The sequence below is a fragment of the Festucalex cinctus genome, chromosome 21 (assembly GCF_051991245.1).
Source record: "Festucalex cinctus isolate MCC-2025b chromosome 21, RoL_Fcin_1.0, whole genome shotgun sequence".
Taxonomy (NCBI): Eukaryota; Metazoa; Chordata; class Actinopteri; order Syngnathiformes; family Syngnathidae; genus Festucalex; species Festucalex cinctus.
Genome location: NC_135431.1, coordinates 5,712,537 through 5,729,140, shown reverse-complemented (window position 1 = coordinate 5,729,140; position 16,604 = coordinate 5,712,537). Strand labels below are relative to the sequence as shown.

Here is a 16,604-nt window from a genome sequence, read left to right as displayed (position 1 = left end):
CATTTTCTGCTGTGTGTCTCTGTTTTAAATGTTGAAATAGTTCTTGCTACTCCATTTTTTTTAACAGACTTTGCAGTGGACTGTTTTGGGGATAACGGTGTCCCATTTTATTATGATTAAAAGCAACTTTTTAAAGTCACATTTCGTTTGTCACGCTGATATATGTTGGTAAGAGACATACGTTATCCAGATGGCCTATCCGCCTGGTTCTTATCATTATGCAAGATACGGATAAAAGCACACGACAGACAAGAATGAAAGCAGTTAAAGCAGTTGGCGTAGAGTTGAAGAGGCTGGCAGAGAAGTTTAGCGGCACTTCTAGTCAACATTCTTCTGTGGTGTGTTGACTGGCACCTCAAAGGTGAGAATGACATCACATGCACGTGTTCACTCATAAGTTGGCAGGTGCAAAAGCTATGTGATGATTTGGAGATTATAAAATGAACTATTTTGCTATGATTTCAAGAGCAACATTCTACAAATCAAAGCAACTGCTAAATTAATGCAAACATGAGAATTTACCATTTGGGTAGCAATTGATTTGCACAGTGGCTATAAAAACTCTACACACCCCTGTTAAAAAAAAAGTTTAAAAAAAAAAGAAAGAAAATGGCAACAAAAAATAATCTGTTATTTTCACTTCCTCTCACTAAGAGATTTTTATTTTATTTTATTTTAATCGAGTTTTTCAAAATACAGGTTAAAATGGTGGGAAAAGATTTGAAAAGTTTTATCTTAGTCCTTTTTTTTTTTTTTACAGTATAAAACAAAAACATGCCATTTAAGCACGGGTGTGTACACTTTTTATATGCACTGTGGATGAATGCATTCAGCAGTGAAAAATGTAAATATCAGCTTAGGGAAGGCATCGATACTCTTGATTTACATTTGTACAGTAAAAGATTGAAAGGCCAAACAATTAGGTAATTAAAGTGTACTTTCACAAAAACTTTGAACAACCTGTGATTCATGAACAAACAAGGTAATCTTGCTTATTAATGTACGCACAAGTACACTGAAAATCTGAAACGACACTATTCATGGAATGAGTAATTTCTTCCATCAACATCAATCTGAATCAGAACATACTATGGCTCGTAACATTTTTTTTATGAGTCATGGCATAAAACTGGGAAAATTACAGACGTCAGTACTCTCATTAGCTGAACTCGTTTTTGAGCCCATGCAAAATCAATGGTGAGCTGCTATGATTTGGCAGTAGATCAACATGCATAGAAATTAAAAACAGATTTGACTCACTTCATCAGACTTGGCAGATATTATTTTTTTTATCAGTATTCTAGTATGTTATTCTAAAGAATTATATATAGACTAGTATAGAGTAGACATTTTATGACGTTATTTACCGATTATGTAATTTCTCAAAACCCAGTCCCTTCTTCCCCCTTTTTTTTCCGGGGGCCTGAGCCACTTGCTTGTCTGGGAACGGACATGGTTCAATCAGAAATCCTCTTTCTGTTGTCTTTCAGAAGGAGACTAGTGTGGGAGGGACTGACCCGAAAGAAGACGTTTGAAAGAGAGGTGGTATGCAAACAGAAGGTCCTTATCGAGTCGAAGAAAGGAAGCAGCAGACGGCAAGCATTGCAAATGAAGGGTTACTTGCAAACCAAAGAGCAAAGCTGGAAAGAGGAGATCCTAATTTGCTTGAACAATCTTGGTGTTTCATTAGACTACAAACGCAAACAGGGTGACAGGGAAGTTTGGTATAAAGGGGACCGTCAAAGAAGAACAGGCAGCTGCACTGACTTCTAAATCTAAAGAACACAAATTCATAAGTTTTTTTTTTTTTTTTTAGGGGAGCCCTAACACATTGCCTTATCCTTCATGAAAAATCATTTCAATATGATACCGCAGATAAGTGCATTTTCTGCCTAAAAATAGTTTTCCAACAGTACAGTATGCCTTTCATTCAATTCATACCTTTCATTTTCGATCTGACTCGGTGGAGAACCCTTTTTTTTTTTTTTTTCCGAGTTACCATGGCGACGCAATTCCCCCCCCAAAAATGCCAAAAAGTCCCATAGGAACGAATGGAGAAGGGGGGAAAAGAACCACAAATTAAGCACCTTTTTCCAAGCCACGCTGTGTGCACATACATTAGGATTTACCGATATGATTTTTAGCTAATTTTGTTGCAATTTTTCCCATTAAGCATGCTAATGCTAGCTTAGCAAGCCAATGCTAAATTAGCACACTACCACTGAGTTAGCATATTAATGCTAATGCTAACTTGGCATGTTAATGCTAATGCTAAGTTAGCATGCTAATGCTAGGTTAATGCTAATGCTAAGTTAGCATGCTAATGCTAATGCTAAGTTACCATGCTAATGCTAACGCTATGTTAGCATGCTAATGCTGTTAGCATGCTAATACTAAGTTATCATGCTAATGCTAATGTTACGTTAGCTTAGCATGCTACTGCTAGCTTGCTGACTGATTGAGAGATAAAGTACACCAACATTTGGCAAACTGTTCAGTGCATTCGGCTTTCCACCTTGCAAAAGTCAGCAGTCACATAGTTGTCTAGTTGTTTTGCTGTGCTCTTTTCTCTGCCTGTCCACAAGTCTTCAAACTCTCGTGTTGCACAGAAAACATAAATATCCGATGCTGACTACAAGCTCTGAAGGGAAAAAGTGCGATAAAACCCTGAAACATCACATCCGTGTGTCAAATTTCTCTGCAGGCCTCTGAGGGCGGGGGACTGGACGGAGTTGGGAAGGCCAAATTTTTTTGTGTGGTTGAAAATGTTGGAGGAGGTATGAGATCACATCCTTCTGTCATAAACCTTTTGGATGTCTGACACATTCAAACATAGGTGGAAATATGGTAGAAAGCGGGAGGGGGGAAAAAATAAATGTGAGTATTAAGGATGGAAAAGGTCATTAGGGTGACAAGATAGGAGTGGTGGGAGGAGATCTGTGAAGATGTTTTTCCACAAATTCACTGGCAAAGACTACAACAGTGACCAAGGTCTAGCCACATTTTACAGCTACAATCCAAAACAAGGCCTTTCTCCTTGACTTGATGGTCACTTCAAAAGGTTTTCATCACCAGTACTGTCTGAGGATCTGCCAATCATTGACCTCATCATGAACAGATGATTTTGTTATACACATTTACTTCACAGGATGTTGACTGCGTGTTTTTCCCCTTAGTTTTAACTTGGGACCGTTTTACATCAATGGTTGTTCTTCACCACAACAGGGCAGAATAGGACAAGCTCAGTAAAACAAGTCGGTCAGATGAAACTACTTTTCTTTGTTTGTTTAGTTCAAAAGCAGAGCTGGATAGTAACTAGCTACAAGTAGTCTGTTACTTTTACTCAAGTAGCTTTTTAGATAAATGGGACTTCAGTGCATCATAATTGTACTTTTTAATCGAATTTTTGGTAAGAAAGTATTTTGATTCCATTAAATTGAGATGCACTAATTGTATTTTTATGTCCAAGCCAGAATACTGAGCAAAATATTATGTACAGCATTTGGGACATCACCATTTGTCTGAAACAAATATGACTTCATCACGTGTCATCGCACAAGAGGACAAGCGGGCTGTTGAGGGGCCCGACGAGTTTTGGCTGGGTTGCATGGTTGGCTCCACTATGCCCTGGTTAAATGTGCGAAGAATTAGAACAATCTGAATACTCTCCTTGTTACACTAAAACCAGGGCATGGGAGAGCGATGTAAGACAACTTTTTTTTTTTTTTAATATAATAATCTTAAGGTCTTGATATGTAATTTAAAAGTATGGTTTTAATCAATTTCATGCAATAGTTTGGTTTTCTTCAGTGCAGTTTGTATGACTTCCTTCGACTCAAATCCAGTCAGTCTCTGAGCCATGGAAACGTGGGAAAAAAAATTTATTGGCACCTTCGATGCTCAAGAAATAAAATGGTGCAAAGTACTTTAATTGCCTTTTGCCAAAGTTGACTTTGTTAGTTGTCTGTCTATGTACATAAACATTTATCTATAGTGTAAAATGGCTATAAAAGAAGGCGAGGGAATGGGGGGGGGGGGGGGGGGGGGGATCTAAAAATGGTTGGGGTGGGGGCAGTTATGTTCTGGCATTAATCTTAGGAGTCATTAAAAATGAGAGGGAAATTATTAGTGACAGGCTTAAGGAATTACATCATGCTTTGGGTCTTAGAGCCTCCCCTGAAGCGCATAATAATGGTAGAAGCAGCGGTGCACACCAGTGATATCTGCACTTTTGAGGTTGGTGCCGTTCCAACTTTTGAATTGGAAAAACTGGCAGCGTTGCAGAGCTGACATTAAAATGGATACGTTTCCAGTGACTTGGTGACCAAAAAGAAATCCCACATTGTGTTGTAACCACTGCAAATGTGCAATCCAAGTGCTTGTTATACAATGAAGCATTTGTGTGCAGCCGGTTAAAAACCATCACATCACTTTGTGGTTTTTAAATCAAGGATTATTATTTTTTTTGACATTTCAAGGGTACCTGTGCTGTGTTATTTCCACAGTGGGGAGATGGCCATTGTATTAAATAACTTCCAGGAATCTGATGGCAAGAGTCACAAGCACATGCCAAACAAACTGTTTCCACCACTGTACAGTTTCGCAAAGTAAAAAGAAAAACACAAAGTGCATGTACAGCAGGGGTGTCCAAACTACGGCCCGGGGGCCATTTGCGGCCGGCCATACATTTTTTGGCGGCCCGCGGCAAATACTAAAAATAATTTTTCAGTGCTGTTTAAAAAAAAACAAAAAAAAACTGTTGTGACTGTTAGCAGTTTTCAATAAGTAACTGCACATTATATCAATAATTTATAATTGCTTCATTGATTTTTACCATGTTTAACTCATTCACTGCCATTAACGGAAAAAGACGTCAAATGATGCATTTTTTTGCTGGTCTGTCAATGAATGTGTTTATAAATAACTTTTTTTTTTTTTTTTTTTTAAATCAAAGTGGCCTTTGCAGCTTTCTATTTTTCTGTATGTGGCCCTCAGAGGAAAAAGTTTGGACACCCCTGATGTACAGTAATAGTACGTTTCCGTTCATGTTAAATTGCAGATAATCAGCAATAATAGCATTGTGAGAAAATGGGCTCGGCTGCTATTGAATCATTTTGACTCTCCTCACCCAGTAATTAAACATCAGATTCTTGACTCAAGAGTCCAAGACTCATTTTTTTTAAGATATAAAACTAAACTCATATCCATCCACAAACAACCAGGGAAGAAAAAAAAAAAAAAGAAAAAAAAGGATTTCTCCATTTGGCTCCATGTCCTCTTAATGTTGGATTACATCTTCAGGAAGGTGACAGATGTGTTTAGTTTCAAGATCCGATGTTAGTGGTAATCTCTGGTGTCATCTCGACTACTATAACTTGCCAAATCCACATTCATCTTGGCTAAAGCGTTTATGCAAGAAGGAAGATACTGGATAATGTATTACAAAAAAAAAACAACAACTATGCAGAAGTACAGTAGTTACTCTTTATGCTTGCTGTTACGGACCGGGACCTTTGCACACTTGACCCGGTATCGTTCACCACCTCCTTTGTTGTGGCTCTTCGGGGATTTTTTTCTTTTTATGGGTTCCTGGTGCAAATATTTCTCCTCATATTCCTATTATCCACAAATCTCAAGTTTTGGAGGGAAATGATTGAGATGCTTTATCTGAACTTGATAACAAACCATCTTTAGGTCCTGACCCGACATCAGCTTTGAATGTGCGGTGATCAAATTCTCTTTCCCCTCTGAGATGGCCATTGTTGTGGGGGCTGATAAATATTTACTCTTCCCAGCTTGGCATGGAAATGAGTGGGAGGGGAAAGGGACCTGTTGTGACAAAAGGGGTCAGAGACGCTGACAAGCCAGCAGGGTCTTTCCTTCCCTACTGGTGTTTTTAAAAGTCCAATACACTACTGGCCCAATTCGGGGTTATACAGCACTGTACATCCAATGACAGTAATGGCTTAAACAGAAAGGAAAGGGAGGGAGTGTGGTGAGACAGAATAATGAGCAGACAGACCAGAAGACATCAAAAAGATAGGACCAGCAGGAAAAAAACAAAACAACAACACTTTTCCAAAGGAGAGAAGAAACTGTTCCCTTTTGAGACTTGTTTGCATGACAGACCACCATTGGAAATCAGAACACAATAGCTCAAAAGGACTCACAAAACTAGACAATACTGCATCAAAGCCTTCTGTATGCTCTAGCATAAAAAAAAAACAAAACAAAAACAAAAACGTATTAATACGTCTTTGGGACACTTAGAACATTTAAAAAAAACATATTTATACGTTATTGGGAGACTGAAATATACCTCAAAGCGAGCTGTAGCTCACAAACTACCGTACATTTAACTATCCAAGTTCCCATTTCCTTCTTTTCTGTTGCCTGTCTCCAAAAAAGCAACACACCATCAACAGATAAACTTAAAAGAAAACATCATCAAAAAGTCATTGCAGCTGAAAGGTTTAATGACGCAAACACAGTGATTGTCAACATTGCCAGAGGCAATTTCAGACAAGACAGAGCTGTATAAACATCCCAAACCATTCATTAGGCAAATAAAGCTTAGTGGAGAACCCGAGGCTTTGGAAGACGGACCTATCGTCGTTTACAGGTCCGCTTGATCAAAGTTAAAAAGGTTGTGTTTTGTGTGACGATACGGCAGCCGGGCTCACCACAGTTGTACAGTCAGCCTAGTGATCAAGGGTTCCCATGCATGAGACAGTCAACACAGCTGTTAACAGAAAGCTGGAAGGATCAGTCACTGTTTAATACAAACCGGATCAAGCTGTTTGAGTCAACAAGTTTAAAGACAAACAGATAAAAAATTGTTTTATTTGTCTACCATCCTTATTATTAGCTTTAGAATAATCTGTCAATCAGTAACTTTGTCTGGGATCTTCTTATCCCAAAAAAGAGGAATAGTCCAGTATTACGGAGTGACATTTATATGTAAAATAAAGATATGTTCTTTGAGGGCACCAAGGGTTGTAAAGACCTAAACCTGCTCACTGACCCATAGTTGTAAGGTGAAAAACAAACATCCTCAACTTTTTCTACAGGGCTTGCCTGGACACGACGGTGATAAAAGGTTTTTGTTTGAATGAATGTACACATACAGCTTATATGAAGTTTGAATCCACAGCTACGGTATATTATTTGGTAACTAGTAAAGATGCTATTACGCCAAGTTCAAACATGCCACGAGTTTGTTTTTTTTGTTGTATTTTTAGACAATAACGTCTTCCTCTGCAGTGTCCTCACATGACAGCCTGATTTACTGATGTTAGCAAGTTGTAGAAGCTGATCTGTTAACCAGGCGCCCAGAACTGCATCTGCTAAAAGCGCAAGAATGTCATTTCAGCAGTGCAATTTTGGAGCTTGCAGGGTCCTAGAGTGAAACCAATTTGGCCAGTCAAATATCCCAACAAGAACAAAAAAAAAAAAAAAAAAAAAAAAGAATCTCAGGTTGCATAGGAGCAACCAGCCTTCCGAATGGTGGTGGAGAAAGTCTATGCAACAATGAAAGCCTCCATTTGATCATTCAACTACAGTACACATTGCATATATCATGTTCTGAACCAATCAGAGAAAGTGAAAAGTGTGGCCACTGACTGACTGGCTGTGGTCCAGGTATTGATGCGTGTGCTTAACTAAGTCAGATAGGGAGAGGGACCCAAAACTTCCAAACTATGCAAGATATGCCACACCTGTGAAGTGGGATGGATTATCTCGACAAAGAAATGCTCACTAACACAGATTTAGTCAGACTTGTGAACAATATTCGTGAAAAATGGCCATTTGTGTATGTAGAAAAAAAATTAAGATAATCCAGCTCACGAAAAATGGGAACAAAAACAAATGTGTTGCGTTTATATTTTTGTTCAGTGTAATAAATTGTAAGAAAAACTTTCGGAGATGACACAGAAAACAACCCCAAAGCACCTGGCCAAGTAATTTAGCTTTTCTTCTAGATGACCCTGGCTGATCTCCTTTGCTCTGCTGCCACCTGCTGGCCGTTTGTGTAATAACTACCATTTCTGCCACAGTTCTTTGGAGTTGAGAGGCTGCATCAAAGCTTTCTGTATGCTCTAGCATAAAAAAAAACAAAAAACGTCTAAATATGTCTTTGGGACACTTAAAACATTTAAAAAAGAACAACGTATTTACACGTTATTGGGAGCCAATGAGTTAATAACGCTAAAGTACTTTCAGCGTTACACCTTGACATGCTTTTTGAATTCCAGTACTACTATCATTATAAATACCTAACTTACAGTAGCTGGTTGACACATTGACAAGCTTGGAAAGATGCTACAATCGCAGTACATATGGAGACCAGAGAGGGCAACCATAGCTGATTTATGGTCTACAAGAAGAGCGTTTCAAGGCTTACCTGTGGGATATGGGACCATGCTTCAATAGAAACTGAAAAACAGTGATAGAAACAGAGAAAGAAAAACAGTTTGGAAATGAGACTCCTCGACAAATTCCTACCTTTCCACAATTCGCGTTGAGCCTCTGAAGACACAAACAATCTGTTGATTCAGTGGTGGAATTCTGTCCCTTAAGCCGTTATTTGCTTTCGCAGTAATGACACAAGGAGAGGAATTTGAGAAATGTCTGTGGATAGCAGACTCATTTCCTTCAGACAGACAAGATGGCAATGAAGTCTTCTGAAGCTCCAATTGCGGGTCAATACACTGCAGTACATGTATTGCAACCAACATTAGAACACTTTTAACCAATGTAAAAATAGCGTTTTATTAGCCCGGCGACCCACCAGCCTTTTCTTGCTTTTCCTTTCCATTCTAAATTTTCCCCTGAACCTAATGGTAAATGGTAAATGGCATTTCATTTATATAGCGCTTTTCCACCTTTAAGGCCCTCAAAGCGCTTTACATTTTGACTACCCATTCACCTACTGATGACGCAGCGTCAGGAGCAATTGGGGGTTCCGTTTAATTTAGTTTAGTTTTGTTTATTCATTTTTTTCCCTTTCGGACACATTATAGCTTACATTAATCACATCACATCATTTGCAACATTGACATAAAAAAGAAGTGCTGACGGGTAGAAGCCGAAGCTTATTCGAGACCCGTCCCCCATCGACCCATTACTATAACGCATCAGTCATATACATTATTTAGAAGAGTCATTAATTTTTATCGTTATCCATCCTATACTAGGCCCATTGCGATTCAAGCAATTTCAGCCTCGATTCTGGTCAGGGAGCACCACTGGTTGCTAGCACGTTGTAGATCAGATAACTCCTGTGCGCTGCCCAGCCTAGCTCATCGAGCAATGCGGCCCACACCAGCCGCATTAAAATATGTTATGGTAATACAAAATGTTCAAAATAACCGGGAAAAATGGCCAACAACTCGACACCCGTACAACCGTAGTCAAGGGAATTATTCCAAATACTCCAACTGTGATAGCAACTTCCTATTGCTGATGTTTGATGAGCCCGTAGTTTAGAAGAATCCATGCCTCCGACATTCTCTTTTACTGTGGTTACTACCATAGTAGCACTCCACCAATAACTTGTTTTCCGCACTGTTCCATGAATACCTTGCTCTTGTTCCTGTAGCCCATTTCTCAGAGTGTCCTAATTCCCCAACACCTGACGCGGACCCGGGCGATATCCGAGCTGGTATTGCTCAGTGTTAATCATTATTTGTTTCACTCAACCGAGGCATCAGCTTTATAGCTCATTATACAACAATGCTCAAGATGTATAGTCGCGTTTATTCTTTAAGGTAGTCGTTGGACCTGGTTTTAGTCCTCTCTGGTATGTTGATGAGGCTACCAGACAGAAGTACGACTCTTCTCCTCTCCTCATCTTAAAGAAGCTTCAATGACATCAACCCCTATCCACTCTGGCTTTATGGTACTCATGATATTAGAAACTATGCCTAATAAGACTGTACAGTCTCTCTCTCTTTTGGCTCCCACGCTTAATGCGAGAGAAATAACTAGCATCTGGTGTAAAAACATTATAGACTATGTCCGCTCCTGCTTCCAACGATTCAACCTGCATCATTATAAACTATGGCAATCTGACTTTTAAATTTCCCAAGGAAGGAGGGAGCTTTCCTGAGGAAATGGAAGCGGTACAGTGGGAGAAAACAAATTAATGCGCTTCAGGTGGACCGACTCCCAAGACACATCAGAATCATTGGAATGTCTTTGAAACTTGACCTTTTACATCCCCACTGTCTCTTCTGGCAATTGCTTTGTGTTGAGTTTGTTCAAATATCAACCACAGATGTAAAATCCTGCATATTTTGCTTTGACATTTATGTTTTATTGTTTGTTTTTTTTCAGTGGTGGATATTATTCCAGACTGAGTTTGTCTTTGAACTGAATGATTTTGGACATGGACAATGGTCAATCCCGACAGTACAGTACAGTAACTGAATATGAATATTAAAATCTGTAATCAGTAAAAGCCTACTAACTGCTTGACTTGCCTCACCTCATCAGTTGAGATTTACGTTTGTGAGAGAGAACGAGAGAGTAAGCGAGCAGGTTGATTCCCCAGATCTTTCCTTGCTTGTTTAGCTCTTCAGATAAATCCCCGAAGACATGCCCTGTTCCCCCCACAGAGCGCAGCCTCATTAGGATGTGTTGTACAAACACAGGAATGTTGACTGGCTGAGGGTGCAATAAGGGCCTTTCCTCCCAGGGACACACGTTTCTTGCTGCGGACTGACCCTGCAGTTCTGTACCTTGTCAAATTGCATTTGGCTCATTTGCTGCCAAAGCCATACGGTCAGCACTTCCTGAACCAAACCAAATGTACTTTGTACCCTAACTGTGGTCTTTAATTAACTCATTTGCTCCCAATAACCTATAAATACGTTGATGTTTTTTTAAATGTTCTAAGTGTCCCAAAGACGTATTTATACTTTTTTTTTTTTTTTTTTTTTTTTTTTTTTTTTTTTTTTATGCTAGAGCATACTTTGATGCAGCCTCTCAACTGCAAAGAACGGTTGCAGAAATGGTAGTTATTACACAAATGGCCAGCAGGTGGCAGCAGAGCAAAGGAGATCAACCAGGGCCATGTAGAAAAAAAGCTCCATTACTTACAATTTTAAATAGATTTGTGAAAACTGATGAAACTTAGCTCTCTTCTAATGCTAAACGGAAACAGATAGAAACATACTTTTTTTTCCTGATGAAATAAGAGACTTTATTCTTTCTTTTGATAGGTTCCATGCCTTTATAGCAATCGAACACAATATTCTGTGGGCCTTGCAAAATCAGTCAAAATCCAGTAAAACAGCCGGGAGCAAACGGGATTGCTTCTGTGAAAATGGCTGGGAGTGAATGAGTTAAGTGTTTTTAGTGATGTTTCTTGAAAAATGAACAGAACTTCTGTTTCCATCACAAGATATAATGTTTAGTATAAAAGCCTACCGGATAAAGGGGGCAGATTAAATCTAGCCTAGGGCGCATAATTGGGTTGGGCTGTCAGTAGCAAAGGTGGGCACTCCATCAGAACTGACAGATTGTACATTGACGTTATTTTGATGAATGACAAATGACGAGGAACTCCTAAAAAAAAAAATGGCAAACTAAGTATCGACGGACCTCTCAGTCCAACTCCAAAGGACGCCCGTTAATCTGTTAGTCCTAAAATAGTAGTGATGACGATGTGATAACAGAAGCGTTGTTAAATAAAATGACGGACTGACTATTACTCTTTGGTTCGGCTTGAAAATGACGAACTAATGACGGAAAGGTGCCTAAAACATGGTTCACACAAAAAGATAATCGGGCTGTTTTTGTCCCGATATTGCAAAGGACGTGATTTGGAATACAATTGGAATTCTGACACCGCATTCTTTCTGGTTCTGATGGTCTGATAAAAAAAATGGCACATGGCAACAAAATTTGCAACAGGAAAATTTATGTGAAAATGGCTGGATCTTCTCTATCAACAAATCAGCTTTAGACACTAATGTGATGGACACGCACTCCCAAAATACCTGGCTTAGAGGGTAGCCAAGGCTATTAGGCAAGACTACAATGTTGAAATCTGAGTCCTGGATAGGTTTCAACGCTGCCGAAAGTAAAATGCTTATCTCAGACATATCTAAATCCATATCCATAACAGCACTGGTAGCAGAAAGATCCGCTTGAACATTTCCTTCTAAGTGGCTGCAGCCTGCCGACCTGTCAGCACCAAAGCAGTCACACAGTGTAACAGTTTCAAGTCAACATAGTGAAACGGAAATTAGGCACACTTGTGCCACAAGAGCCTCATTTCTTTTTTAGGTCAACATCAAAGAATTGCAGCACAATGCAGTTTGAATTATGGGCAGCAGCTGCGAGGATCAGTTTAGCCTTTGCACCACAACCAGTAGGGGGGGGAAAAAAAACAGCAAAAAATACTGCTAATGGAACAACAAAAACCAACAACAGCAGCAGTGGAAGTCACATCTTGAAAAATAAAATATTGAATTTTCACTGTCTTTCATGTGGATTCGTTTTTCATGTGAAATAGAATGCATAAAAAAACAAAATGTGTCATGAGATGACTTTTACATTCTTGTTTTTTTTAAGTGGTTGAAAAGTCGACAGTCAATTTGTCAACTTCGACCCCAACATAATACATTTGTATTGTTGAGGTTGTAGTAGGTGGTAGTGTAGTACTACTGCATCTTATGTAATTGATCACTACACAAGTAAAAAAAATTCCATGAAAATCTCCATATGAGAAAATTCACTACTAAGGCCTAGATGCTAAAAATAAATAAATAAAAATAGAAAATTTGACAAGTTTTAAAACGTTTTGATGGCGATGTACGAAAACAAAGCTGCTGTTGTGACATAACACTCACAACACTGCCCCCACGTGGCTGTGATGTCAAATATCATCAGCATATGACCAAATGTATCCACCGGAAAATAATCACTTAGGCATCCCTGGCTGTGGCTATATGAGCTATATATGTGTTTTCTGTTTAAGGGTAACAAATATTTTTGAAATACTTACAGTGACCACTGGATGAACTTTTGTCCCACCTCTTCTCTTCTTGACTGCAGCACAGTGGACTCTCTCTCTGGTAGCTTCAAAAAGGTGCAGTAAAAAGAAAAGACAGTTAAGATTGTAAATGCTTTTTTTGTTTTTTGTTTGTTAGTTTGTTTTTCTTTTTTTTGGAACACAACACTTTTTCCATCAAGTTAGTGACCTTATCAGGACACTTAATGATAAAAGATTAATCAAACCACTTACTGCAACTTTTATAAAAGTTTTAGCTTGACAAAAGTTTAACCCAAGGACTTATTTCTATTACTATTACTTTCAATGGGAATATGTTTGCATCCAGAGTCCCTGATTGATGTCATTGATATTATCAGGTTCACTGTATTTACATATCCGCAATTCATTCAGTGTACTGATACAGTGACTATGTATGTATGTATGTATATATATATATTAAGGGTGTCACGATTTCGATTTTTTATCGAAATCGATCGAAATTACGTCACGATTTCGAGCATCGAAATAGAAGAGAGGACACACGATTCGATGCCCCCCCCCCCCGCGCCCGCCGCCACCGCCGCCACCGCCGCCACCGCCACCTCCCAGGAAAGCAAATGAGACGCAGCCATTCAGCTACTAGCTAACGGCACTTGTTAGCTGACTTCTCCTGCAGTCATGATGGCAAGCGCGGACAGACACAGCAATGGTGCTTCAAGCCGCTCCCGCTTCTCTCGTCACCAGTTTGGAAACATTTTGCGTTCCCGGTGAGTTATGTCGACAACGTTCACGTTGTCGATAAAAAGACCACAGTTGCAAGATATGCTATGTGCGCGTACTGTACTCGGCCACGGTGTTACGCCCGGCTCGTCAAGGGGAAGGGAAGTAACACAATAACAGAAAATATAGAGTAGATAAACACGGGTCGACTTTAACATCTGAGTAGTTTTAATTGAAATTTCAGGCAGGGGTTTGACAAGGGAGTGAAAGTGGAAGGTGAACAAATAATAACCGCATTTGACAGAACTGACAGAACGGAGGAGAAACAATAACCAATAGGGGTATAATACACGGATACACAATAGCGTCGCGCTGGCACAGTCGTCCAATCGGAGTGTCGCGCTGGCACAGTCGTCCAATCGGAGTGTCGCGCTGGCACAGTCCTCCAATCAGAGTGTCGCGCTGGCGCATTCAAACTGAAGTACCATTATACGGGCACCAGCCGACACAAACACACACATACATACTAGGGGAGCGGAGCCGGCGGCGGGCCAGAGCCGCCAGCCTATAACAACGGGAAACACGACAAACATGACGGGACATTTACGCAGGCATCACAAAGATTTAGATTTATCAAATTCAACTAGAAGTGGGAAAACAACGGTCCAACCAACTATTTCATCCTCATTTACAGTGAAACTTCCACACACTTCAGCTCGCGCGAAACGCCAGATCCATAGGTCTATTTATAGCAGCAGACCTGCAGCCTTGGAAAACGCTGGATTCAAACATTTAATTAGTGTACTTGAACCACGCTACAGTATGCCCAGCAACTGTAAATGTTGGGATATAGTTTGTTCAGGCTGTATTTGTTCCATGACTTTGGATACAATATATTTTTTGCTGTTGTTGCACATTGCACATTATTTTAAGAGGAACGCACAGCACACTGTTGTAACCAAAAACAGTCAATAGATGGCAGGCACCCACTGTGACTTTTTGTTTTTGTTTTTTTATTTTTTATTTTACACTTCAGTAAGAACAAGACGGTTAACTTTATATTGTAAATAAATTCTTTGAATTTGATCATTCCTGCCTAATGTCAATTATCATATATTACATAAATTTACACAAAAATAATATGGAAATTGCATCACCTATATGTAGCCGATCTTTTGAAATAAGATTTACTGTACAATGAATAGAACCAATGATCATAGACTAGCCTTAGCCTACAGAAGCATATGCCTCTGTGTTATAAAGTGGGGGAGCGAAAAAAAAAAAAAAAAAAAAAAAAAAAATCGAAAAAAAAATCGAATCGTGACCCCAAAATCGACATTTAAATCGAATCGTGGAGTTGGCGAATCGTGACACCCCTAATATATATATATATATATATATATATATATATATATATATATATATATATATAATCAGAGCCGTTCACGGCAAAATTGCGCTAGCATGAGGGCAACATATCCACTGCCAAAAACAAATGTATGCCAAGAAACGACTTAGGAACGTTTACTAATGTAACTTAACATTTCTTTGACAATACTGTTGCGTATATACAGTCTAATAAACACATATTCGACTGGAGCCATGACAGCTGGGCACAGATGACGTTCCGAGTTCTAGCTTCGGTCTTGATTTTAAATCACAGCTGGCTGTGGTTCCTCATGCTGCCGGGCTAATTAATTCGTCATTAAATGTTCTGAAACAGTCAGGAAAGGTGTAATTATGCTAGCTAATGGGCAATATTAGCTTATAGTGAAGCGGTCACATCTGCCAAACAGCTGGTTGAACAACAGTTATGTTATGCGTACTTTAAAGCCAAGGGGCATACTCACATTCATGAAGGCAAATCACAATGAGCTCTCAAGAGTGATGGGGAAATTCATTCTACTTCGTCCCCGAGGAAAGTTGTTGCCGGATAGAATCACTGAAGTGAACCAGTCCACTTCGCAGGCATCACGGATCATGCTGGGGTGGGCTGACAGCTGCGTAGTTTGTTTCGACCATAGAATTTACAAATAGATTCTCCTTATATGTTCAATCATACGTCGGCGTCGCTGCCATATTGGATGAGGCAAAACAGTCAATGCCAGATGTGGCATTCCGTTTCACATGTAAAACTATCCAATGACTTTTGGCCATTATGAAATGGCCAAATTTTCACTAAATTTTCCATAATTAACCACAAGTACTCTGACTGTTGTTAGTTTGTTGTCAAGCTAAGGGCCGGGGGGGAGTGGGGTTATAATCAAGTTAGAAATCTGTGTAGCCCAGATAAACCCATCCAGCATGAATTTTGAAACAGTGAACAATAGAAATAGGCCTCTAAGTCTTAAATCTTCGTGTTCAGCTCATCAAAAATGAAAGCAAAAACAAGTACCACTATTGCGTTTATATTTTTTACATTACAACATGAATGTGTTACACGTTGTGTGTGGGTGTGTGTGGTGTACGCGCGTAAATGGGTAAATAAGACGCATTAATTATTTCCATTCGTTGTATTCGTTTAGTCTACATTTGCCACATTCAACATGGCGGATGTGCTAACGTATTACACCTACGTCATAACATAACAGGGTCAATGAGGCTGTCGAGACTCTGTCGATGACGCTGCACGATCGGCGACGCGCATGCGCAGAAGATCCCGCCATCTTTGATCGCCAACTACGGCACCAAACTAGGACAAATACCTTTATATGCGTACGCGATAGTGTGCGTTCGTTAAACCACGATACAACATGAAAAACACATATATTATTGATGCATTTTAAAGTAACTAAGTATTTTTTAATCGTATAAGATGCCCATTTTACTTTTGACCTCATTACATTATAGTGAGTCTACATTGTTGTACTTTACAGTAAGT

At 39.4% G+C, this 16,604-nt stretch overlaps 1 protein-coding gene across 2 annotated transcripts in view; it reads right to left on the bottom strand.

Moving 5' to 3' along the window:
* The window catches only part of disp1 (dispatched homolog 1 (Drosophila)), a 35,782-nt gene extending 20,065 nt beyond the window's left edge, over positions 1-15,717 (bottom strand). Inside the window, exons 1-2 of one of the 2 annotated variants that reach the window (XM_077510451.1) lie at positions 15,574-15,717; positions 13,016-13,089 (exon numbers count right to left, since the gene is read on the bottom strand). The gene's annotated coding sequence lies outside the window, so the exon portion shown is untranslated. Of the gene's footprint in view, positions 1-8,404; positions 8,461-13,015; positions 13,090-15,573 lie in introns of those variants that run through there. The other variant, XM_077510453.1, reaches the window with a different exon arrangement.
* Positions 15,718-16,604: the final 887 nt, after the last annotated feature.